Raw genomic sequence first — 25,777 nt, 5'->3', positions numbered from 1 at the left:
TCAATTAATTTTAAGAGAAATAGTTATAAATATTTGAATCGTGGGATTTTTCCATTAAACAAAAACGAACTGTTTTCGTCAGTGATTTTTGGCGCGTTTTTTCTGGCACCCCGCCATTTCGCCTATCCATTATTCCATGATGTGTGAATGCTGCCAAGTTTTGAAACGAGAAATTATTATTATCTATGTCTCAGACGGCAACTAAGCAACATGGGTGGGGGCTGTGTTGATTTTTTTTATATTAGCAACACAATCTTAGTTTTTCAATAACAAACCGCTGTCATAGCCCCGGTCAGGTAAGAAAATCAGCTGATTCTTTTAAAATCATTGAGAGTCGATTAAAGGTCTGATGCTGGTCACACCTCTGCATTCTGTGAGATTCGGCACAAAAGAAGAAGCAGTACAAGCTATAGTTGATCAATTTGGTACACAAAATATCACCATAGCGGCAATGAAAAGCTTGTGTAAAGGGTTCAGTGACTCTCAAATAGCGACACTTTATCTTCCGGTAAGCAGCGCAAAATTTGCGCCTGTGTAAAGGAAAATTGCGGGCTGGGCGGTTTGCTGCCATGTACAATACTTCTATTGCTTAAATATTGGCCATTTAGCGAAATGCCAGTTAGATTGCGATAGATCCAGGCTGTGTAGGAGATTTGGGGGTGAAGGACATGAAGCGAAGGATTCTATATATGTAAAAGGCCCTTAAAAAGCCTTTTTGACAGCTGGAAAAGGCTCTCCCTTTACTGTGGCAGTCGGTGATAGAGATGAAGGTTGATGTAGCCATAATCTCTGAGCTTTACAAGATTCCGTCCCGCAATGGGAGTGTGGTAGATATGACACAAAAAACAGCAATATGGGCATGTGGTACGCATACCTTTCATAAAGCTGATTTTGCGGCTTTGTTAGGACCCTTATCAAGAGGTGCCATATTTCCACCTGCTATGCGCCCAGAAGGTGAACAATGGGGTAGTAGAAAACGGGCGCTTAAGGCGCTCCGCTACGCTGGGTCGCAGCCAAGACGCATTGAGGTGGTGGCGCTAGACCACAAACAACGTTTTGTACATAGAAATATCACGACAAAAGAAAGTAGAAAAGAAAAAGAAAAGTACGGAACCTGTTGCACTGCAGTTGGAGCTAGAAGTAAACGACGATAGAGCGAATGGAACTGTTTTTCGTCATTCATTTTATGCTGATATCCGGATGCACATAGCCAATGAAGAAAAACAAATCAGATACCATCTTGGTCATGGCCAACTATGGGAGAACAAGCATATTTCATAGTGATAATAAAGTGTACATCATAGATATCACATATACGAGTAGATCTTTGACAAGATGCGTCAGATTGAAGGTCAAAGAGCACTATACGACCGTGTTCAAAGTATATTCTTCAAATTTAATTTTATTTAATTTATTTCATTATACTGTAGAGTATATAATTTTGTATGTTGACAAAGTATATTCTGCAGCGGCACGTCCGTTCACGAAAAAGTCAAAGCAAAAAAAGAGCGAAAAAGCGGGTGCGCAAAATATGGGAAGAAGCAAATGTCAAAAGTAATGGGGTTGCCATATTAGCATTTTATTGACCAGCTTTGCATTCAGTCGTAACATTTCGCCCACCTCGTCCAGGTCCTGCGACGAAATAAGGGACCAGCCGCCCACCGTAAAGACATCAGGTGTCCTCCATAGGCAGCAGTACTAACTTTGATATGGCTCGCTTGATAATGGAAGTTGGCGTACGAATAGTTGCCACTCTGACAACGTCGTCAGTTCCTGGATGCACGTCTATTATACGACCCAAAGTCCACTGAGTGGGAGGAGCGCGCTCGTCGCGTATTAAGACCAAGTCTCCGGGTGATAGATTGGTGCTAGTTTGATGCCATTTGAGTCTTACTTGTAGTTCTCGCAAGTACTCACAACTCCATCGGGCCCAGAAGTGTTGTTGCATTTGTTGAAGCTGTTTCCACCTTTTGAGTCGATTTGGATTAACATCAAGTAAACTTGGTTCGGGAGTAGCGACTAACGGACCGCCCACCAAAAAATGGCCAGGGGTCAACGCAGCTAAGTCCGTTGCGTCTTCTGTTAGTGCGAAGTCGGCCTCGAGTTAAGCACTGCTTCGACTTGCTTTAAAAGAGTATAAAATTCTTCAAAGGTTAGCTTCGCGCTGCCAATTATGCGCTTTAAATGATGTTTCATGCTTTTTATACCCGCCTCCCAGATGCCTCCGGAATTTGGAGATCCAGGTGGTATGAAATGCCATGTTACTCCCCAAGTTGGCACGTACCGTGCTGCCGCCTCAAGCTGTTGTCGAAAACTGGCCAGATCTGCTTTTAGTTCCGCATCGGCTCCTAAGAACGTTGTAGCACAGTCGCTGTATATGTCCGAACTATATCCACGGTGTGCAAAGAATCTTCGAAGGGCTGCAAGAAACGCTGCAGTGCTCAAGTCGCTAACCAGCTCCAGATGAATTGCTCGGGTGCTGAAGCATACGAATAGGGCAACATAGCCCTTGTAGCTGTGATGGCCTCTGCCTTTCGCGCTGCGAATTTGGTACGGTCCACCGTAATCGAGACCACAATGACTAAAAGGTTTTGCTGCGTTGCAGCGATGCGTGGGAAGACTTCCCATGATTTGGGTCGAGGGAACACCTCGGTGACGAAAACATTTTATACAACGATGAATGAATCGTCTGATTGACGAACGAGCGTCAATAATCCAGTATCTTCTTCTTATAAAGTTGAGAGTCGATTGAACGCCGCCATGCAACGTATAGTCATGCGCTTGACTGATCAGTAACGTGCACAGAGGATCCTGTTTCGATAACAAGCATGGAAACTGTTCATAGAAAGGCATGTTTGCGTTCTTCAACCGCCCGTTTAAACGCAAAATACCATCGTCATCCAAAACTGGGTTCAATTTGAGGAGCTTGCTCTTCTGGCAAATCGGTTTGCTAGAACGAAGACGGGAGATCTCATTAGCGAAATGAATCTGCTGAACATACCTTATCCAGAATTGCAAGGCCGCGGTTCTTTCAGTCACAGTGCACCATAGAGTTGTTTCATGGGGTCGCTTCATCAGTGCGGCAAGGAAACGCTGACACCAAGATGTGACTGCCAATAGCTTGTTGAGATTCGAGTATTTTTGAAGCAATGTCGTGAGCATGGTTGGTTTGGACTCTTCCGGAATCGTCACTAGGGAGAGAACTAATTCTTCGTCTGGATCTGTCGAACCGTTGTGTTGTTCAGGCCAGGTGCTTAAGTAACGATTTAGCCACGGAGGTCCCCGCCACCACAGCGACAACTCTGCGAGCTGAGACGGGAAAATACCCCGGGATGCAATGTCGGCTGGATTCGTTGTAGTAGGTACATACTTCCAAGCGTTGATTGGTGTTAACTCTTGGATTCGAGTTACACGATTGCTGATGTATTGCTTGTGTTTACCAGGATTTGATCGAATCCAGCTGAGCGTGGTTTTGGAATCCGACCAACAGTAAAGTCGAATCGCTGGTAGTTGCAGTGTTGACAGCACTTTAGCGGCTACTTTCGCTGCGAGTAGAGCAGCATTTAGCTCCAAACACGGGATGGTTATCTTCTTCAGTGGTGCCACCTTAGTCTTAGCGGTTAGAATTGATATTTTTACATCATTACCTGAAGTTTCCACACGAAGGTACGCGACAGCAGCATATGCCACAGTAGAGGCATCAGAAAATACATGCAGTTGTTAACTGGATACACTGGGCTCAGCTCCAACCCACCTGGGCACTTTGAGTTCTCTGATTTGAGGCATTTCGTCTCTAAAGCGTCGCCATTCTTGTTGAAGTGGATCAGGAATGGGATCGTCCTAATCGACACCCGATAACCACAGCTGCTGACAAATAGCTTTACCTTTAACTACGACAGGTGCTAGTAGACCCGGCGGGTCATAGATTTTGGCCACATCGGACAATTGCTGCCTCTTTGTGATGTCTCCAATGATAGGTGTTACGTTTGTCTTGTAACCGATGCTGTCAGTGTCGCACAGCCAATAAATTCCTAGAGCGTTTGTTTCGCTATCAAGATTTAAGTTGCGTGACAGCCCAAGGTTTTCGTCTTCAGTGTACAGACGGCGCATAAATTCAGTAGAGTTGGACATCCACTTCCGAAGGTTGAATCCGCCGCGCTGCAAAAGCTGTTGTAGCTGGCGTTGAATATTCAGAGCGTCTTCCACGGTTGCGGCACCATGCAGGCAATCATCCATGTAAAACGACTCCGTTAATATTTTTGATGCTGCCGGAAAATCGTGTTCTTCATCCGTAGCAAGCGTGTGCAGAACCTTAATGGTGAGATAGGGCGAGCAATTTAAGCCGTAAGTTACAGTGAGCAACCGGTAAATGGCTGGCTTGCCCTGCTCGTCACGCCAGACAATCCGCTGCATATCAGCATCAGGTCTGCTGACTAAAATCTGGCGATAACATTTTTCAATGTCCGCTATGAACGCAACTCGATGCATTCGCCATTTTAAAATGATGGAGCTTAAGTCGCTCTGCAGCTTGGGTCCAACATGAAGACAGTCGTTTAGAGAAACGCCACCTTTGTATTTCCTTAAATACAGTGCGAAGCTTCGTCGTAGTGCTACCTTTTTTGTACACACCATGATGAGGAATGTAACATACTGGATGCGCAAAATCGTCAGATGGGACTGGCTCCATATGACCAAGATTTCTGTACTCAGCCATAAACGCTGTATACATTTCATTCAGTGTGGCATTGTTTTGAAGGCGCGCTTGTTGGTATGCGAATAGTCGAAGGGCATCTGATTTAGAATCGCATAGACCGGCAAGGTCACAGGACTCCTTAAAGGGATATTGAACGTGATAGCGCCCGGAAAGATCGCGACACACTGTACGCTCAAATAGCTTCTCGCAGTAAATTTCGTCTTGCGTCATTGAGGATGAGCCTTCCACGTCCTCACATTCATTGAACTTCCACAGTTGCTGAACCAAATTGTTGAGCACAGTAGTGGCTGTAGCGCAAAACGTGGTGGCCCGGAGTAGTGTAGATGTGTGGGGCAGACGCCCGTAGATTACCCATCCTAAGTGAGTATTCTGTGCGGTAACTTTGTTGATGGCAGAGCGTTTGATGTCGTTGCGCAAAAGGAGACCGTAGAGGTCTGCGCCGATGATGACATCAACCAGGGTCTAGGTTCGAAGAAGTTTGGATCGGCTAATGGCAGATCGAGAAATTCCGAATATGGTTTTGGATCGACACGTTTTAACGGCATGAGATGTTCCAAGCGGGGCAGGACCAGAGCCGAACAATCGATGTTGAACTCGGGTTCTGTAAGTGAATGTAATGAGAAATGAACTACGCCATTAGACTCACCTACACGGCAGCCGCCTATACCGGTGATGGGTACTTGAAGACGGGCTCTGCGAAGGTGTAGTTGTTGAGCTGCAAACTCGCTGATGAAAGATGCCTGTGATCCATTGTCCAGAAGCGCTCGCAGTTGGAGTTCATGCCCTGTGGGAGAGCGTATTCCAATAACCGCAGTTGCAAGCAGAACAGATGTGAGATCATTTGTGTTTGGTGTCTGTATTAAATAATCGGAACGCGTATGATGAGTAGCAACCTTGTTGGGTTGCGTAGAAAGACTGTCATGCAACAGTGTATGATGTTTTTGCATGCACCTTTGGCATGTATAAGTAGATGAGCACTCATCAAGAGTGTGGCCTGGTTTTAGACAATTTTTGCAAAGTTTTGCCTTATGAACCAGATCTAATTTTGCTGAAGATGTTTTCTTGCGGAAATCCGGGCAGTACATGAGCGTATGCTTACCCGAACAGCATGAGCATCGGCCAAAGCTCGTTTGATGACTTCGCACAGCTTGATTGTGTGGTGATTTTTGTGAAAAATCTTTCGATTTATTCTTGGCAGCTGCCCCCACTGCTTCCAATCCAAGAATGCGTTTTTCTAGAAACGAGACTAAATCGCTGTAAGCAGGCAGTTCACTTGGATTACCAAGACTCATCTCCCATTCCTTAACTGTGGCAGAATCGAGCTTTTCGGTGATTAGAAAAATTAGCCAATCATCCCACTGAGCTGTTGGACGGCCAAGCTGTTGTAACGCACGCATTGACTCAGTCACGGTGTCCAACAGTTTTCGCAGACTCGTTTCGGATTCTGTGGGCATTGCCGCCAACTTGACAATGTTTCGCAAGTATGACTTCACCAGTCGTCGTGTGTTGTCATACCTTTGTTGGAGTAGGTCCCACGCGATTATAAAGTTAGCGTCTATAACCGAAAAACTCCGGAGCATAACCTCCGGCTCGCCCTGTACGCTGCTTTTGAGATAGTGCATTCGTTGCACGTTGGAGAGTGTCGTATCTTTGATCACGCACGTGGTGAACATGTCCTTAAAGCTTAGCCACCTTTCAAAAGACCCATCGAACTTCGGCAACTCGATTTTTGGAAGAATTGTGAGTGGTGCACTTGCTGTAACTGAGCGAAACGTGGCAGATTGATTAAAACTGTCATTGCCGATATCTGAAAGCTCGTCGATACCATCGTTGAGTTCACCCATTGTTTCGCAATATGCTCCTTCAATAGCTGCAAAGTGCTCATCGGACAGCGCGTCACGCACCGCTGCTGCATTAGCATCAGTGACCGCCAGCGCACCAAGATCGTCGCGAATAGCGTGGTAGCGCGACCAATACTCCGACAGCAGACTGCGCCTGGCTCCGAGATAGCCCTTTGTTTTTTTGGACTTTGCCATTTTACGCGTGTTTGCACCAAAGTTTAAGATGAGCTTGGACAAAGACTCTTCCTTTCCAAGCACCATGTTTGATTGTGCGACGAACACGCGGGTCTTCCGTATTTGAGGTTAAGTTCCTTCGAAGTGTAGAACGTTGCTGGACTGCTACTGCCTTACTTTTTATTATTTCCAATGTGCAGGGAAAGGTTCCCCGCAAGGGATGCCAAAATGTTCAAAGTATATTCTTCAAATTTAATTTTATTTAATTTATTTCATTATACTGTAGAGTATATAATTTTGTATGTTGACAAAGTATATTCTGCAGCGGCACGTCCGTTCACGAAAAAGTCAAAGCAAAAAGAGAGCGAAAAAGCGGGTGCGCAAAATATGGGAAGAAGCAAATGTCAAAAGTAATGGGGTTGCCATATTAGCATTTTCAGTCGTAACAGACCGCGATAATCAAAGGCTAGCCATAGAAATCCGATTAGAAAACGGTATATGCTTTATTTTTTTTATTTTTTATTAATACTTTTATTTGCAATCTATTCTAAGAACAATAAGCAAATTATATAACATTGCGGTTATTTGACATGTATTATTGATCTCCAGTGAAAACAATAATAATTTACTTATATGTAATACATATATTTATACCAAGTTAAGGCTATACATGTGATAACGTTATATGAATATGTTGTAAACTTATTAATAAATAGTGGTTAGGTACGAAATGGGAGATCTAAAACATGTTGTCTTTTCAGTCTTATTATTTCATTGGTTTCATCTAAGAGAGTTATTGCAAGCGGGTTTTCATGATAGCTGATCCTTTGCAAATATGCTGTACTGAATCTTTTAATCTCAGTTTTTATGAAACGAATATGTAAGTCTGAATGAATGGCTTTATTGGTAATGAACCAGGGTGCACTCGTTATCAATCGAAGGGTTTTCGACTGATATCTTTGTAAGATTTCTATATTAGAATTAGAGGCTGTTCCCCAAAGTTGTACGCCATATGTCCATACTGGCTTCAATAGGGCTTTGTATAATAATAATTTGGTTTCAAGGTAAAGCGGTGACTTAGGTCCAAGTAACCAATAGAGTTTTCTTGTTTTAATTTTTAATTGGTTAGCTTTAGCTTGTATATGACACTTCCATGTTAATCGCTTGTCTAGATGTAAGCCTAAATATTTTACACTGTTACATTTAGGAATAATGTTTCCATTGATCTGCAAGTCAGGACAGTCATTTCGCCGTAGTGTATTGTAAATAAAACATGTACAGATTTGTTGGTATTAACTTTAATCTTCCAGCAGTCTAACCAGACCTGCAAGTAATTCAATGCAATTTGTACTACTGAGGTAGATTCGGTTGGAGAATAACGCTTGTAAATTTCAGCCCCGAGCTTGTACATTGGCAACCTTGAACAAACCTCCATTCAATTTGGTTTTGAACGAGGTCATAGAGCGCGAATAACAGGAAAAATCGGCAGCAAACAAGTTTGCGCAAAACATTGCAAAATCCTATAAAGCATCGATGGCACGGAAAATAAAAGGCTATTAAGTAAGTATAATGGATGAATGATACCATCAAAGAACTAAGGGGGAAATGCTTCAGAGAGGGAAGGATATCCGGCGAAGTAAAAGAGCCTACGTCCTGTGACGAGGCAAATAAAACACGTGTGGGGTAACACATACAGAGTAGTGGTGTCTCGAAAAATGTCCTAACTTGCGAACTAATACTGTTCAGACTCTGTTTCCTCACCGTAAAATATACGAGAAGATATTAAGAATGATCAATTTAGAGCTATCAGATTATAAATTGAAATAAAACAACGAAAATTCAAATTGATTGGGCCATCATTATTATTTTTCTGCAGAACCATTCATAAAATTTATTAAATTATTATTAAATTAAATTAAATTAATATTAAAGATAATCCCTTTAAATATGGGCCGAAACTGCGCCGTAATTCGGCTATGAAAGCTTTTCACATAGCGTCGATGAAGAAATGTCAATAAATACTAAAAAAAATTATGTTTATCGTTTGAAAGTAGTCACGCGTAATCTGTCAAAAAACAACCCTATTGGAAAAAGTACTTCCGATCTGATCACCTTTTACATTCCAGCATCTAAGAGTGACAATGTTGAGATAACAGCTGAAGAAATGGTTCGAACCGCAAAACTGATTAGCAATCGCAAAGCCTCTGACCCTGATGGTATTCCACCGTTCAAAATAGCTATTCCAGGAAACCCACAGATATTAGCTATGGTGATACAGTTGTGCTAGCGTGATGTAAGCAAGTCGTGCTCCTGAACGTGTGGACTAGGCAAAGACTAAGAACACTTCCGAGGTCAGACAAATTAACAGGAACCTACCGTCCTTCATTCCTTTTTGGCACTATGGACAAGCTTTTGCGACGGGTTATAAGCAATAGAATACAACCGTACACCAAATACAAAGCGGGACTATGCCCGTAACAGTACGGCTTACGAAAGCAAGGGTCTATTAGAGCGGAAATACAAAAAGGGGTCGGAAGTACTAAAGAGGTAGTGATAAACAATACTGCAATAGCGCCCTTGGATGTTAAAAAAACCTTAAACTCAGCAAACTGGGTATATGTTCTTATCGCACTAGAAAAGTAGGTAAAATTGGTAAGAAGTGATCTGTATAATCGAGTTCTAGAATATGTAACAAAGTATAGAAAAAAGGTAAGAAGTTACAGCAGGTGTGTGGAAAGTCTCACCTACGCTTACGCTCTGGAATATTATGTAAGGTAATGGGAAAACTCGTCAAAGGAACGTTAATCCCAAACATCAAAAGATGGTTAAACCGACGGATGGTTCACCTGCTTCTGCGTTCTTTAATGCATGTTATATTTCGCTGATTGTTGACAAAATGACAAACGCGACCAGTTTCTTATGAAGATGTAGATGTGAGACATGTGCTTTTTACATGTTGCGGCGAGCAGATGCGAATTAGCTGCACTAGCAGAAGATCTGATAAGACTAAAAAACTTAGTCGATGTCACGGTGACGTCAAAGTATACGTAAGATAAGATTTCAGCGAAATATAACAGGCATTAAATGAATATTTATTTTTTGATTAAAATACTTGTGTACCTAAATGTATAAGTATATGCGAACATAAAAAAAATTTTCTTTTCTGATTCAAAATTTGGTCATTTGTCTTTTTTCCTCCCAGCAATGTCATTATAAAATATCAAATAAAGTTTCCGCCAGCAAAATTTGAGATTTTTTTTTTTTTAAATATTGTTAAAAGATTGGTTTTAGGGCAAAAACTACCAACAAGAGTCAATCAGCGATAAAATTATACTACCTACATATAAAGGCAGCATTGGAGGAGGTTAAACAATTCAAAATATGTGAGATATTTGTATTTACATATATGTATATACGTACATATATGTATAATTCGCGCTTACACACTTTGTTTGTCTTGATATTTTTTTCTGCAAATATAGTAACCTACAGATTTATGCACGCCTCCGAATGGCAGATGACTTTTATGAGGAGCTTTTTCATGGCAGAAATATTCTCGAAGGTGTGCCATTGTCTGCCGAGGGGCAACCGCGATTAGAAAAAAACTGTTCTATCATTTGGTATTTCATGCAAAGGGTTTCAAGCTCGGGATATGCCGAATAGTAGTCACACATTACACCATTCGGTTTCGGCAGCCACATATGTAGGTACATAGCATTAGTAGTAAGAACACAAGTTTTTTAGCAATGCAGTTGAATCTCTCAAAACACAATCAAAAGGTTCCTATCGTGGGCGCCATTTTTTCGGTGTAATCAGTTTATCAATCAAGGGGTGTATTTTATATTCTAAATAAGATAGTAAAAATATATACACATAGCCCATAAAGTCTGCGTACACCTTACAAATATTTTTAAGTTGATTAAAAACATAATACAAATTTATGGATGAATGAATGAATAAATAAATGAATGAAAACATATTTTATTCATTTATTCCTTCATTACATTCGTAAGCTACAAAATCAGAAGAAAATAACAAGACTCCTCACTTGATTGTTTACATAACGGTAAGTAACTGCAGCAACGTGTAAATATGACAACCAGGAAATCGGCGTGCAGTTTTAAAACGCATAAAAACTTTAAAAGTAATATACAAAACGAAAATTATTAATTGGATAGCCACAATGTTTTAGAACTTCACTCAATCTATGTAGCATTGAGTTTACTAACTTCTCTGTTTCGTCAATTGTAATCTTCGCCCATTCTGCCCGCATAACACTTCGCAAAGCCACCTTACAGAGAATGTTAATGTATAGAGAAGTCTCACGAGCTACGAATAGTGCTAATTGTCAAAAATGAAATCTAACCACCGCCGGGGTGTGGTGAAACTTTTAACAGAGCTGTTTACAGCGATTTCTCTCTTTAGTATATTGGTTCTATTAAGTAAGTATAATAGATGAATGATACCATCAAAGAACTAAGGGGGAAATGCTTCAGAGAGGGAAGGATGTCCGGCGAAGTAAAAGAGCCTACGTCCTGTGACGAGGCAAATAAAACACGTGTGGGGTAACACATACAGAGTAGTGGTGTCTCGAAAAATGTCCTAACTTGCGAACTAATACTGTTCAGACTCTGTTTCCTCACCGTAAAATATACGACAAGATATTAAGAATGATCAATTTAGAGCTATCAGATTATAAATTGAAATAAAACAACGAAAATTCAAATTGATTGGGTCATCATTATTATTTTTCTGCAGAACCATTCATAAAATTTACTAAAGTATTATTAAATTAAATTAATTTAATATTAAAGATAGTCCCTTTAAATATGGGCCGAAACTGCGCCGTAATTCGGCTATCCGTAAACACTAATTTTGAATGACTCGCTGGAGTATTTCGGTCGGTATCTCGTGAATAATTTTAGTAATGTCGGCTTCTAATGCCTACATAGAAACTTGCGTATCTACAAAGCATTCAGACTTTACATATCCCTACAAATAAAAGTCTAAAGGTTTGCTATCACACGATCTTGGTGGCCAATCCACCGATCGGATACGAAAGATAAATTGCTCACCGAAACGACGACGCAGTAGATCCATTATTTCACAGGTTGAATGACAAGTAGCGCAGTCTTGTTGAAAACAAAATTTTGTGGAGATCACGGGCTTCAATTTCCGGCATTAAAAAGGCGTTTATCATGGTGTGATAGCGTTTGCTATTTACTGCTACATTGGTCAGTGTCACCTTTGAAGAAATATGGGCCGATGATTCCTTCAGCCTATAAGCCGCATCATAAGGCTGTTATAAATAGATGTAATGGCTGTTCTTGAATGGCTTCGAGTTGCTCTTCAGTCCAAATACAGCAATTTCGCTTATTGACGTAGCCATTAAGCCAAAAATGGGTCTCATTCCAATACACCATAAGTTGACCTGAGCGCGGGATGAAAGCTTTTCACATAGCGTCGATGAAGAAATGTCAATAAATACTAAAAAAAATTATGTATATCGTTTGAAAGTAGTCACGCGTAATCTGTCAAAAAAAAACCCTATTGGAAGAATGACAATATTGAGATAACAGCTGAAGAAATGGTTCGAACCGCAAAACTGATTAGCAATCGCAAAGCCTCTGACCCTGATGGTATTCCACCGTTCAAAATAGCTATTCCAGGAAACCCACAGATATTAGCTATGGTGATGCAGTTGTGCTAGCGTGATGTAAGCAAGTCGTGCTCCTGAACGTCTGGACTAGGCAAAGACTAAGAACACTTCCGAGGTCAGACAAATTAACAGGAACCTACCGTCCTTCATTCCTTTTTGGCACTATGGACAAGCTTTTGCGACGGGTTATAAGCAATAGAATACAACCGTACACCAAATACAAAGCGGGACTATGCCCGTAACAGTACGGCTTACGAAAGCAAGGGTCTATTAGAGCGGAAATACAAAAAGGGGTCGGAAGTACTAAAGAGGTGGTGATAAACAATACTGCAATAGTGCCCTTGGATGTTAAAAAAACCTTAAACTCAGCAAACTGGGTATATGTTCTTATCGCACTAGAAAAGTAGGTAAAATTGGTAAGAAGTGAACTGTATAATCGAGTTCTAGGTGTGTGGAAAGTCTCACCTACGCTTACGCTCTGGAATATTATGTAAGATAATGGGAAAACTCGTCAAAGGAACGTTAATCCCAAACATCAAAAGATGGTTAAACCGACGGATGGTTCACCTGCTTCTGCGTTCTTTAATGCATGTTATATTTCGCTGATTGTTGACAAAATGACAAACGCGACCAGTTTCTTATGAAGATGTAGATGTGAGACATGTGCTTTTTATATGTTGCGGCGAGCAGATGCGAATTAGCTGCACTAGCAGAAGATCTGATAAGACTAAAAAACTTAGTCGATGTCACGATGACGTCAAAGTATACGTAAGATAAGATTTCAGCGAAATATAACAGGCATTAAAGCACGAAGAAGTGAGTAAACCATCCGTCTAAGGTCGTAGGTCAGTTAAGACAAAGGAATGGGCTCTTGATGTTTACATGGGAGAAATATGGTGGGAGAGAGCGGACAGGCCCAACTGGGGTAGTTTCTGAATATAAACAGTGGGAAGATTAAAGTACATACATACAGCTTTTAACGGACTGCATGTAAACAATAACTTACGCAGAGCCTAGTTATCAAGTCGCTTCCCGACGATTTACTTAACGGTAATACCCAAAGTGGTTCGGTACTTAGACATTTTAGGTTAAAATCCAACACAAAGACGGGAAAATAAATAAATAAGTATGCTTAAATAAATATTTATTTTTTGATTAAAATACTTGTGTACCTAAATGTATAAGTATATGCGAACATAAAAAAAATGTTCTTTTCTGATTCAAAATTTGGTCATTTGTCTTTTTCCCTCCCAGCAATGTCATTATAAAATATCAAATAAAGTTTCCGCCAGCAAAATTTGAGATTTTTTTTTTTAAATATTGGTAAAAGATTGGTTTTAGGGCAAAAACTACCAACAAGAGTCAATCAGCGATAAAATTATACTACCTACATATAAAGGCAGCATTGGAGGAGGTTAAACAATTCAAAATATGTGAGATATTTGTATTTACATATATGTATACTCGTATATATACGTACATATATGTATAATTCGCGCTTACACACTTTGTTTGTCTTGATATTTTTTTCTGCAAATATAGTAACCTACAGATTTATGCACGCCTCCGAATGGCAGATGACTTTTATGAGGAGCTTTTTCATGGCAGAAATATTCTCGAAGGTGTGCCATTGTCTGCCGAGGGGCAACCGCGATTAGAAAAAAACTGTTCTATCATTTGGTATTTCATGCAAAGGGTTTCAAGCTCGGGATATGCCGAATAGTAGTCACACATTACACCATTCGGTTTCGGCAGCCACATATGTAGGTACATAGCATTAGTAGTAAGAACACAAGTTTTTTAGCAATGCAGTTGAATCTCTCAAAACACAATCAAAAGGTTCCTATCGTGGGCGCCATTTTTTCGGTGTAATCAGTTTATCAATCAAGGGGTGTATTTTATATTCTAAATAAGATAGTAAAAATATATACACATAGCCCATAAAGTCTGCGTACACCTTACAAATATTTTTAAGTTGATTAAAAACATAATACAAATTTATGGATGAATGAATGAATAAATAAATGAATGAAAACATATTTTATTCATTTATTCCTTCATTACATTCGTAAGCTACAAAATCAGAAGAAAATAACAAGACTCCTCACTTGATTGTTTACATAACGGTAAGTAACTGCAGCAACGTGTAAATATGACAACCAGGAAATCGGCGTGCAGTTTTAAAACGCATAAAAACTTTAAAAGTAATATACAAAACGAAAATTATTAATTGGATAGCCACAATGTTTTAGAACTTCACTCAATCTATGTAGCATTGAGTTTACTAACTTCTCTGTTTCGTCAATTGTAATCTTCGCCCATTCTGCCCGCATAACACTTCGCAAAGCCACCTTACAGAGAATGTTAATGTATAGAGAAGTCTCACGAGCTACGAATAGTGCTAATTGTCAAAAATGAAATCTAACCACCGCCGGGGTGTGGTGAAACTTTTAACAGAGCTGTTTACAGCGATTTCTCTCTTTAGTATATTGGTTCTATTAAGTAAGTATAATAGATGAATGATACCATCAAAGAACTAAGGGGGAAATGCTTCAGAGAGGGAAGGATGTCCGGCGAAGTAAAAGAGCCTACGTCCTGTGACGAGGCAAATAAAACACGTGTGGGGTAACACATACAGAGTAGTGGTGTCTCGAAAAATGTCCTAACTTGCGAACTAATACTGTTCAGACTCTGTTTCCTCACCGTAAAATATACGACAAGATATTAAGAATGATCAATTTAGAGCTATCAGATTATAAATTGAAATAAAACAACGAAAATTCAAATTGATTGGGTCATCATTATTATTTTTCTGCAGAACCATTCATAAAATTTACTAAAGTATTATTAAATTAAATTAATTTAATATTAAAGATAGTCCCTTTAAATATGGGCCGAAACTGCGCCGTAATTCGGCTATCCGTAAACACTAATTTTGAATGACTCGCTGGAGTATTTCGGTCGGTATCTCGTGAATAATTTTAGTAATGTCGGCTTCTAATGCCTACATAGAAACTTGCGTATCTACAAAGCATTCAGACTTTACATATCCCTACAAATAAAAGTCTAAAGGTTTGCTATCACACGATCTTGGTGGCCAATCCACCGATCGGATACGAAAGATAAATTGCTCACCGAAACGACGACGCAGTAGATCCATTATTTCACAGGTTGAATGACAAGTAGCGCAGTCTTGTTGAAAACAAAATTTTGTGGAGATCACGGGCTTCAATTTCCGGCATTAAAAAGGCGTTTATCATGGTGTGATAGCGTTTGCTATTTACTGCTACATTGGTCAGTGTCACCTTTGAAGAAATATGGGCCGATGATTCCTTCAGCCTATAAGCCGCATCATAAGGCTGTTATAAATAGATGTAATGGCTGTTCTTGAATGGCTTCGAGTTGCTCTTCAGTCCAAATACAGCAATTTCGCTTATTGACGTAGCCATTAAGCCAAAAATGGGTCTCATTCCAATACACCATAAGTTGACCTGAGCGCGGGATGAAAGCTTTTCACATAGCGTCGATGAAGAAATGTCAATAAATACTAAAAAAAATTATGTATATCGTTTGAAAGTAGTCACGCGTAATCTGTCAAAAAAAAACCCTATTGGAAGAATGACAATATTGAGATAACAGCTGAAGAAATGGTTCGAACCGCAAAACTGATTAGCAATCGCAAAGCCTCTGACCCTGATGGTATTCCACCGTTCAAAATAGCTATTCCAGGAAACCCACAGATATTAGCTATGGTGATGCAGTTGTGCTAGCGTGATGTAAGCAAGTCGTGCTCCTGAACGTCTGGACTAGGCAAAGACTAAGAACACTTCCGAGGTCAGACAAATTAACAGGAACCTACCGTCCTTCATTCCTTTTTGGCACTATGGACAAGCTTTTGCGACGGGTTATAAGCAATAGAATACAACCGTACACCAAATACAAAGCGGGACTATGCCCGTAACAGTACGGCTTACGAAAGCAAGGGTCTATTAGAGCGGAAATACAAAAAGGGGTCGGAAGTACTAAAGAGGTGGTGATAAACAATACTGCAATAGTGCCCTTGGATGTTAAAAAAACCTTAAACTCAGCAAACTGGGTATATGTTCTTATCGCACTAGAAAAGTAGGTAAAATTGGTAAGAAGTGAACTGTATAATCGAGTTCTAGGTGTGTGGAAAGTCTCACCTACGCTTACGCTCTGGAATATTATGTAAGATAATGGGAAAACTCGTCAAAGGAACGTTAATCCCAAACATCAAAAGATGGTTAAACCGACGGATGGTTCACCTGCTTCTGCGTTCTTTAATGCATGTTATATTTCGCTGATTGTTGACAAAATGACAAACGCGACCAGTTTCTTATGAAGATGTAGATGTGAGACATGTGCTTTTTATATGTTGCGGCGAGCAGATGCGAATTAGCTGCACTAGCAGAAGATCTGATAAGACTAAAAAACTTAGTCGATGTCACGATGACGTCAAAGTATACGTAAGATAAGATTTCAGCGAAATATAACAGGCATTAAAGCACGAAGAAGTGAGTAAACCATCCGTCTAAGGTCGTAGGTCAGTTAAGACAAAGGAATGGGCTCTTGATGTTTACATGGGAGAAATATGGTGGGAGAGAGCGGACAGGCCCAACTGGGGTAGTTTCTGAATATAAACAGTGGGAAGATTAAAGTACATACATACAGCTTTTAACGGACTGCATGTAAACAATAACTTACGCAGAGCCTAGTTATCAAGTCGCTTCCCGACGATTTACTTAACGGTAATACCCAAAGTGGTTCGGTACTTAGACATTTTAGGTTAAAATCCAACACAAAGACGGGAAAATAAATAAATAAGTATGCTTAAATAAATATTTATTTTTTGATTAAAATACTTGTGTACCTAAATGTATAAGTATATGCGAACATAAAAAAAATGTTCTTTTCTGATTCAAAATTTGGTCATTTGTCTTTTTCCCTCCCAGCAATGTCATTATAAAATATCAAATAAAGTTTCCGCCAGCAAAATTTGAGATTTTTTTTTTTAAATATTGGTAAAAGATTGGTTTTAGGGCAAAAACTACCAACAAGAGTCAATCAGCGATAAAATTATACTACCTACATATAAAGGCAGCATTGGAGGAGGTTAAACAATTCAAAATATGTGAGATATTTGTATTTACATATATGTATACTCGTATATATACGTACATATATGTATAATTCGCGCTTACACACTTTGTTTGTCTTGATATTTTTTTCTGCAAATATAGTAACCTACAGATTTATGCACGCCTCCGAATGGCAGATGACTTTTATGAGGAGCTTTTTCATGGCAGAAATATTCTCGAAGGTGTGCCATTGTCTGCCGAGGGGCAACCGCGATTAGAAAAAAACTGTTCTATCATTTGGTATTTCATGCCCAGGGTTTCAAGCTCGGGATATGCCGAATAGTAGTCACACATTACACCATTCGGTTTCGGCAGCCACATATGTAGGTACATAGCATTAGTAGTAAGAACACAAGTTTTTTAGCAATGCAGTTGAATCTCTCAAAACACAATCAAAAGGTTCCTATCGTGGGCGCCATTTTTTCGGTGTAATCAGTTTATCAATCAAGAGGTGTATTTTATATTCTAAATAAGATAGTAAAAATATATACACATAGCCCATAAAGTCTGCGTACACCTTACAAATATTTTTAAGTTGATTAAAAACATAATATAAATTTATGGATGAATGAATGAATAAATAAATGAATGAAAACATATTTTATTCATTTATTCCTTCATTACATTCGTAAGCTACAAAATCAGAAGAAAATAACAAGACTCCTCACTTGATTGTTTACATAACGGTAAGTAACTGCAGCAACGTGTAAATATGACAACCAGGAAATCGGCGTGCAGTTTTAAAACGCATAAAAACTTTAAAAGTAATATACAAAACGAAAATTATTAATTGGATAGCCACAATGTTTTAGAACTTCACTCAATCTATGTAGCATTGAGTTTACTAACTTCTCTGTTTCGTCAATTGTAATCTTCGCCCATTCTGCCCGCATAACACTTCGCAAAGCCACCTTACAGAGAATGTTAATGTATAGAGAAGTCTCACGAGCTACGAATAGTGTTAATTGTCAAAAATGAAATCTAACCACCGCCGGGGTGTGGTGAAACTTTTAACAGAGCTGTTTACAGCGATTTCTCTCTTTAGTATATTGGTTCTGCACAGTTTTTGGCTTCTGTAGGAAATCAAATTGACGAATAGCCGGCGGCATTTTGCAAAGTATTTGCTTGTGCATTTTATGTTCCCGTGATAAACGAAAATTTATTCAATTTGTATTTTCAAATCAAATTAACTTTAATGTTTTGAATTAATTTACAAAAATACATTGTAACACGACCTCTCACATTTTGGTATGTGTGTTTTAGTAAATTTAAAACTATACAAATTTTATCAAAATTTTTACTAATTTTTTGAGTCGAAATTAATTCATAGAGCATACAAGTGTTTTGATATATTGACATATGTGTGTATGTATATGTATATCAATATATAAGTTAACGCTGCATACGCTGTAAGCGACCCGTTGCACTCGCATCCGCTTTTATTGCAATTATGCTGCCGCTACTATGTTTGCTTATTTACCGTGCGAACTATTTCGAAACAAAATTCCAGGAACGGTGTCACGCGGCAAAGCAGGTGACATCGTCAATTTGGCTATGCTTTTTGGGTATGCTTAGGATTAAGAAAATATTATAAGTTTTAGTTCTAGTTAAAGGCTCAAATGTAAAAGACGGAGTTCGCTCCGCAATATTTTTTAAAAACAAAAATTAATAAATAAAAATTTAACTGGCGCCCGAGCAGGGACCGGTTTAAATTCCGCGAAAAGTGAAAAGTATTAAACCGAAAATTAATACGCGTGAAAAGCTACTAGTATACCGCGACGTTTAATCAGTGTTAAATCGAAAATTAATACGCATAAAAAACTAATAGTGTACCACGACGTTTAATTAGGTGAAATACACACACGTTTGATTACGGCCAGCCACCTAAAAAGAAATTAGCTGCAGTGCCGCCTTCAAAAACAAAAAGCGGAACCGGTCAGGAGTAGAGTACGAGGCCCCTAAGTAACTGCAGGACGAACTGCAGAGGAAAAGGACGGTAGCGAATGCCAAGCCGCTCTGCCCGCACCACAGGACCCCCAAACAAAAAGGAGAGGTCGCTGACCCCGATTATAATATCGTAAGCAGTAAAGTTAAGTTTATCAAAAAAAACTTAAAGAGAATTAAATAAAAAAAAAATATATATACAATATTATTAAATTTATTCAAGGAAACTAAAAGACCGAAATTGAAATAAAATATGTGGTATATACAAAAGAAAATTTAGTAAAGGAAATCGAATACTAAAGAATATTTCATATTATCAAAAGAAATTTAGAAGGAAAATTGAATATTAATAAAATATTAATAATTAAAATTAATACTAATAATTGGAAAGTAATATTGGTTAAGTTTGTCAAAATAAAATTAAAGAGAATTAAATCAAAAGAAATTTAGAAGGAAAATTGAATATTAATAAAATATTAAAAATTAAAATTAATACTAATAATTGGAAAGTAATATTAATAAGTGAAAATTAGTAAAAGTGGAAAATGTCTAACCCTAACAATTTAATCAGGCCCCCAGTTTTAAACACAAATACAACACCACCTCCTGTCCCTAACATCCCTAACACCCCAGAAATAAATATGGCACAGTTGACGGATGTAGTGACCAGAGTGGTTAGTAATATCTTTCAACGAGAGGGAAGAAACATCGTACAGGCCGCGCTGAATCCAAATTCCAACTTTTCCGACATATCTGACGTTACCATAGATCCAAGACATTCGAATAATGTCTCGGATCTAGACAAAATCCCGGACGTAGTCCGATGCATTAGAGAATTCTCAGGGCAACCAGGAGAGTTTAACTCCTGGAAGAAAAGCGTAGATCGCGTTCTGCAGATCTACGAGCCCCAAAGAGGAAGCCCCAAATATTGTGGCATACTTAATGTAGTACGAAACAAGATCGTGGGTAATGCAGACATTGCCCTCGAGTCGTACAATACCCCTTTGGAGTGGAAGGCCATTTCAAAATGCCTCACCCTTCCCTACGCGGACAAACGCGATTTAGGTACCCTTGAGTACCAGATGACCTCTTTGGTGCAGGGTAACCTCACCATCCAAGAGTTCTACCAACAGGTATATTCTCACCTGTCGCTCATATCAAATAAAATTGGATGCATCGACGCCGGTCCAGAATCAATCCATCTCTTAACTCGAACGTACCGAGACAAAGCTCTCGATACTTTCATTCGAGGCTTAAAAGGCGATTTGCCGAGACTGCTCGGTATAAGAGAACCGGCAGACCTTCCTCAGGCACTCCATCTCTGCCTGAAATTGGAAAACCAGAACTACCGGTCTCATTATGCTATGAACGGCCAAAGTAGAAGGATGCATGATCCTCGTCCTCCACTTCCACCAAGGAAGTTTAATATGCCGCCGCCGCGACAAAATAGAGAATTCTACCCCGAATTGGCATATTTATCACAGCCTCGCGCAAACCTTTCCGGTCCATACAGATCCAACATATTTTATAATCCGCCGCAGTTCAGGCAAATGAACAATCCGCCGCAGTTCAGGGAAATGAACAATCTGCCGCAGTTCAGACAAATGAACAATCCGCCGCCGCGACCATTCCTCAAGCCACAGCCGAGGCCAGAGCCTATGGATGTTGATACGTCCATGCGTACGCATAACATAAACTATATGAACAAACCAAAACCAAATGAATTTGTGGGAAAAAGACCCACAACTGGCAATCCACTACCGCCACAAAAAATGCAAAGAAACTTTCACATAGATTCAGAAACCTATAACGAAGAACAGGTAACTCCACCTGAGCAATACTACATTGACCAAAACGATCCCGAAGATTTCCAAAACAATTCCGACGATTTCCAATATAACACCGACAATGACGACAAAGACTATTTGGACACTAGTGACATACATTTTTTAGGCTGACGCACTCTTCGCTACCGTACATTCAGTGCAAGACGGAGAGTGGAGACATTCTCAAACTATTAATAGACACCGGATCTACAAAAAATTACATTCAACCGAACTTTGTAAAAAAGGCAATGCCTAACGAACAAGTTTTCTATGCAAAGTTAATAGTAGGAGACGTAAAGGTCACCCAACATACATACGTTAATCTTTTTAATCTCAGGGACATTAACCTTAAATTTTTTATACTCCCAACTTTGAAATCGTTCCATGGTATACTCGGCAACGATAGCCTTAGAGCACTAAATGCAGTTATTCATACGAGAAACAGCCTCATAACTATAGGAAACACCATTAAAATTAAAATGAAACAATTAATTTCAAAAACCGTCAACACAATCAGCATTAAAGATGACCATATGACACAAGAACAGAAATACTCGCTAAGAAATTTAGCAAATAAATTCCCAAATCTTTTCGCAGAACCAGATACAAAACTCACTTATACAACCAAAGTAATAGGCGAAATTCGAACTAAGACCGATACCCGCTATTATTCTTACCCAACTTCCCTAAAATCGGAAGTAGAAACTCAAATCCAAGAAATGTTAAAAGATGGCATAATAAGACCGTCTAGATCTCCGTACAATTCCCCCGTATGGATTGTGCCAAAAAAACCCGATTCCGCAGGAAATAAGCAATACAGAGTTGTTGTTGACTACCGAAAGCTGAATGAGCAAACTATCGCAGATAGATACCCGATCCCAGAGATCAACGATGTCCTTACGCAACTTGGGGAAAACCAGTTCTTTTCCGTGCTGGACTTAAAGAGTGGGTTTCATCAGATCCCTCTTAAAGCATCAGACATTGAAAAAACAGCTTTTTCAATAAGTAATGGTAAATACGAATTCACTCGGTTACCTTTTGGCTTAAAAAATGCCCCTTCAATTTTTCAGAGGGCACTTGATGATATACTGCGTGATCATATAGCCAAAATATGTTTTGTTTATATCGACGATATAATCATTTTCAGCAAGACTGAAAGCGACCATATCCGTCATCTAGAATCTATCTTCAAGACACTTCAAGAAGCGAACATGAAAGTGCAACTTGATAAGTGTAATTTTTTCAAAAAATCCGTCGAATTTTTAGGATTCATAATCTCTTCAGAAGGAGTTAAAACAAATCCGGCAAAGGTTGATGCAATTAAAAGGATACCGTATCCTAAAACTTTAAAAGAATTGCGCTCATTCTTAGGTCTATCAGGGTATTACCGTCGCTTTGTACGTGATTATGCAAGGCTCGCTAAACCCCTGACATCCCTCTTAAGAGGGGAGGAAGGACGAATGTCCAAAAATCAATCCTCAAAAGTTAAAATTAACTTAAACGCCGATGCAATCGAAGCATTTCATAAGTTGAAAACAGCCCTCACCTCCGAGGACTTGATATTAGCCTATCCGAATTTCGAAAAGGAATTCACGCTAACAACTGATGCGTCTAATTTCACAATAGGTGCGGTACTGTCACAAGATGACAAACCGATTACGTTTATATCCAGAACGTTAAACAAAACTGAGGAAAACTACGCTGCAAACGAAAAGGAAATGCTGGCAATTATTTGGTCTCTGAACACGTTGAGAAATTTCTTATACGGTAGATCAAAGGTAAAAATTTACACCGATCATCAACCGCTCACCTATGCTCTGAGCAACAAAAATAATAATAGTAAGATGAAACGGTGGAAGGCGATTCTCGAAGAGTATAATTTCGAACTGCATTATAAGCCAGGAAAGGCTAACGTCGTCGCAGATGCTCTATCGAGAATTCCGCAAACGGAACAATTAAATTCCTTAACGGTAACGCAACACAGTGATGAGAGCTCTTCCCACAACTTAATCCACAGCGTTGATGCACCAATCAACGTATTTAAAAATCAAATCTTTCTTACAACAAACAATATTTCGACGTACCAATTTAAAATTGTTTTCCCCACTTTCCACAGGCACATAATCACCGAACCATATTACGATTCAAACAAAATAATACAACTTCTCAAACACTATCTGAACCCATCAGTAATTAACGGTATAAAGACAGACGAACGAACAATGGGACTAATACAAGACATTTACCCACAATATTTCAACAATTGCAAAGTCAGATTTACACAAAAACAAGTAGAAGATATTACAGATAAACAATTGCAAGAAGATATTATAATCCGAACACACAGACGAGCACATAGAAACTGTAGAGAAAACAAAATCCAAGTAATAGAAAAATACTACTTCAACTACATGACTAAAAAAATAAATAACATTATAAAACAGTCCACAGTATGCATGGAAAACAAATATGACCGCCACCCTAGGAAACAGGAAATTCAGGCCACCCCTATTCCACAATATCCAGGTCAATTAGTCCACATAGACATTTTTCTAACTGACAAAAAAATAAGTTTAACTGCCATAGACAAGTTTTCTATGTATGCAATTGCGAAAATAGTTAAATCCAGAGCAACTGAGGACATTAGACAACCCTTGAGGGATATTCTTTTCTCCCTAGTACCCGAGAAACTGATAATAGACAAAGAAAAATCGTTCAATTCATCCTCCATAAATTTCATGATCGAAAATGAATTCGGCATTGAAATCTTCCGGACACCACCGTACACAAGCTGTGTAAATGGCCAAATTGAACGCTTCCATTCTACCCTCCAAGAAATTATACGATGCCTCAAAACAGAGAAGACACACCGAACATTTAATGAACTCCTGGAAAAATCAGTTAAAGAATACAATTTTTCAGTACACTCAACAACAGGAAAGAAACCGGTAGAAATATTCTTTGGCAGAAGGGTTAGTAGTGATCCAAATTTACTTGAAAAAGACCGACAGGAAACGATAAAAAAATTACAGGACAAACAAGAGGCAGACCTGAACTACCACAATAAAAATAAAGAACCACCCAAGGCATATGCTGTAGGAGAAACCATATATGTCAGGATAAACAAGAGACTTGGCAATAAATTAACCCCAAGATATAGAAAAGAAATAGTTGCCCAAGACAAAAGCACCACAGTTTTAACACAATCTGGAAAAACCATTCATAAAAGCCATATCAAAACATGAAGGACATAAATTAAAAAAAAAAAAAAAGAAATTAAGAAACCAATTGCTTCGAATTTTTCAGAATTCTATTCCTTTGCGAAGTCGCAGCAGACTTACAAATACTGAACTACACGTCGTCACATTTGGTAACCATAAACAGTGGACAGACAAAAATAGCGGACGGAACCTTTAAAATAGTACATATCATTGACTTGACCATCTACGAAAAATTTCTACAACAAGTGCAGACGTACGTTGACAAAAATATCCCAATTACGAATCTATTCTATCGCATCCTATCACAAGAATTAAACCAAACAGACGAAATCCTACAAAGTCTAAAGCCTCTTAATACCAATAAATCTAAAAGATCAATTAATATAATTGGAACAGCATGGAAGTACATCGCTGGTACCCCAGACCACGATGACTTCGAAATATTAGGTAAAAATATGAATGAATTAAATATTAATAACAATAAGCAAATTTTAATAAATCAAGAACTAAATGAACGAATGAATGAATTAACTAAAAGATTTAATGATATAAATAATGTAATTAAAAAAGATGGTTATCTAAGTAGTGAAATCGCTATACATTTTCAAAATAAGATACGACTAATCAAAGAAGAAGTTATAAATATTAAGTACGCCATGCAATGGGCGAAAAATGGAATAATTAATTCTATTTTATTAAACAAACTAGAAATTAAATTAGCTATCGAGAATTTAGAACAAGAAAAGATGCCATTTGCATCAGCAGAAGAAGCGGTGGAATACGCTAAAGTCAATGTTATCTATAAGAATTCAATAATTCTCTATATGGTGAAAATACCATTAACAACAAATGTTACTTTTGATAATTATATATTGAAACCTGTAAAGAAAGCAAGAAAAATTATGAAATTACCTTTGTATGAAATTATAAGACAAGAAAATAAAATGTACGGTTTAAGAAACCAATGTATCAAGCATTATAAAATTAATATTTGTAATAAAGATCAAGTAGTAGACTTAAGTAATAATACATGCATACCAAACATAATCAAAAGCTTAACATCAACATGTACCTACAGTAACAGTCAACACATACAAGAAATCGAGGAAATCCACCCCGGACTAATTTTCCTACAAGATTTTAATGGAACCATCCGCCAGGAAAATAAAGAAAGACAACTTACCGGAACATATTTGATAAAGTTCAGCAATACCACAATAATTATTAAGGACAAAGTAT

At 38.7% G+C, this 25,777-nt stretch overlaps 1 long non-coding RNA gene across 1 annotated transcript in view; it reads right to left on the bottom strand.

Annotated features, from left to right (window-relative positions):
* LOC128869177 (uncharacterized) overlaps nt 1-25,415 on the bottom strand; it is a 117,862-nt gene extending 92,447 nt beyond the window's left edge. Inside the window, exon 1 of the long non-coding RNA XR_008455223.1 lies at nt 25,376-25,415. This is a non-coding gene — a long non-coding RNA (uncharacterized LOC128869177). The remainder of the gene's footprint in view (nt 1-25,375) is intronic.
* Between the last annotated feature and the right edge of the window lie 362 nt (nt 25,416-25,777).

Source organism: Anastrepha ludens, chromosome X (genome assembly GCF_028408465.1).
Source record: "Anastrepha ludens isolate Willacy chromosome X, idAnaLude1.1, whole genome shotgun sequence".
Classification (NCBI taxonomy): domain Eukaryota; kingdom Metazoa; phylum Arthropoda; class Insecta; order Diptera; family Tephritidae; genus Anastrepha; species Anastrepha ludens.
Note: the sequence above shows the minus strand (reverse complement) of the source record. Positions and strands in the feature narration are given on the sequence as shown.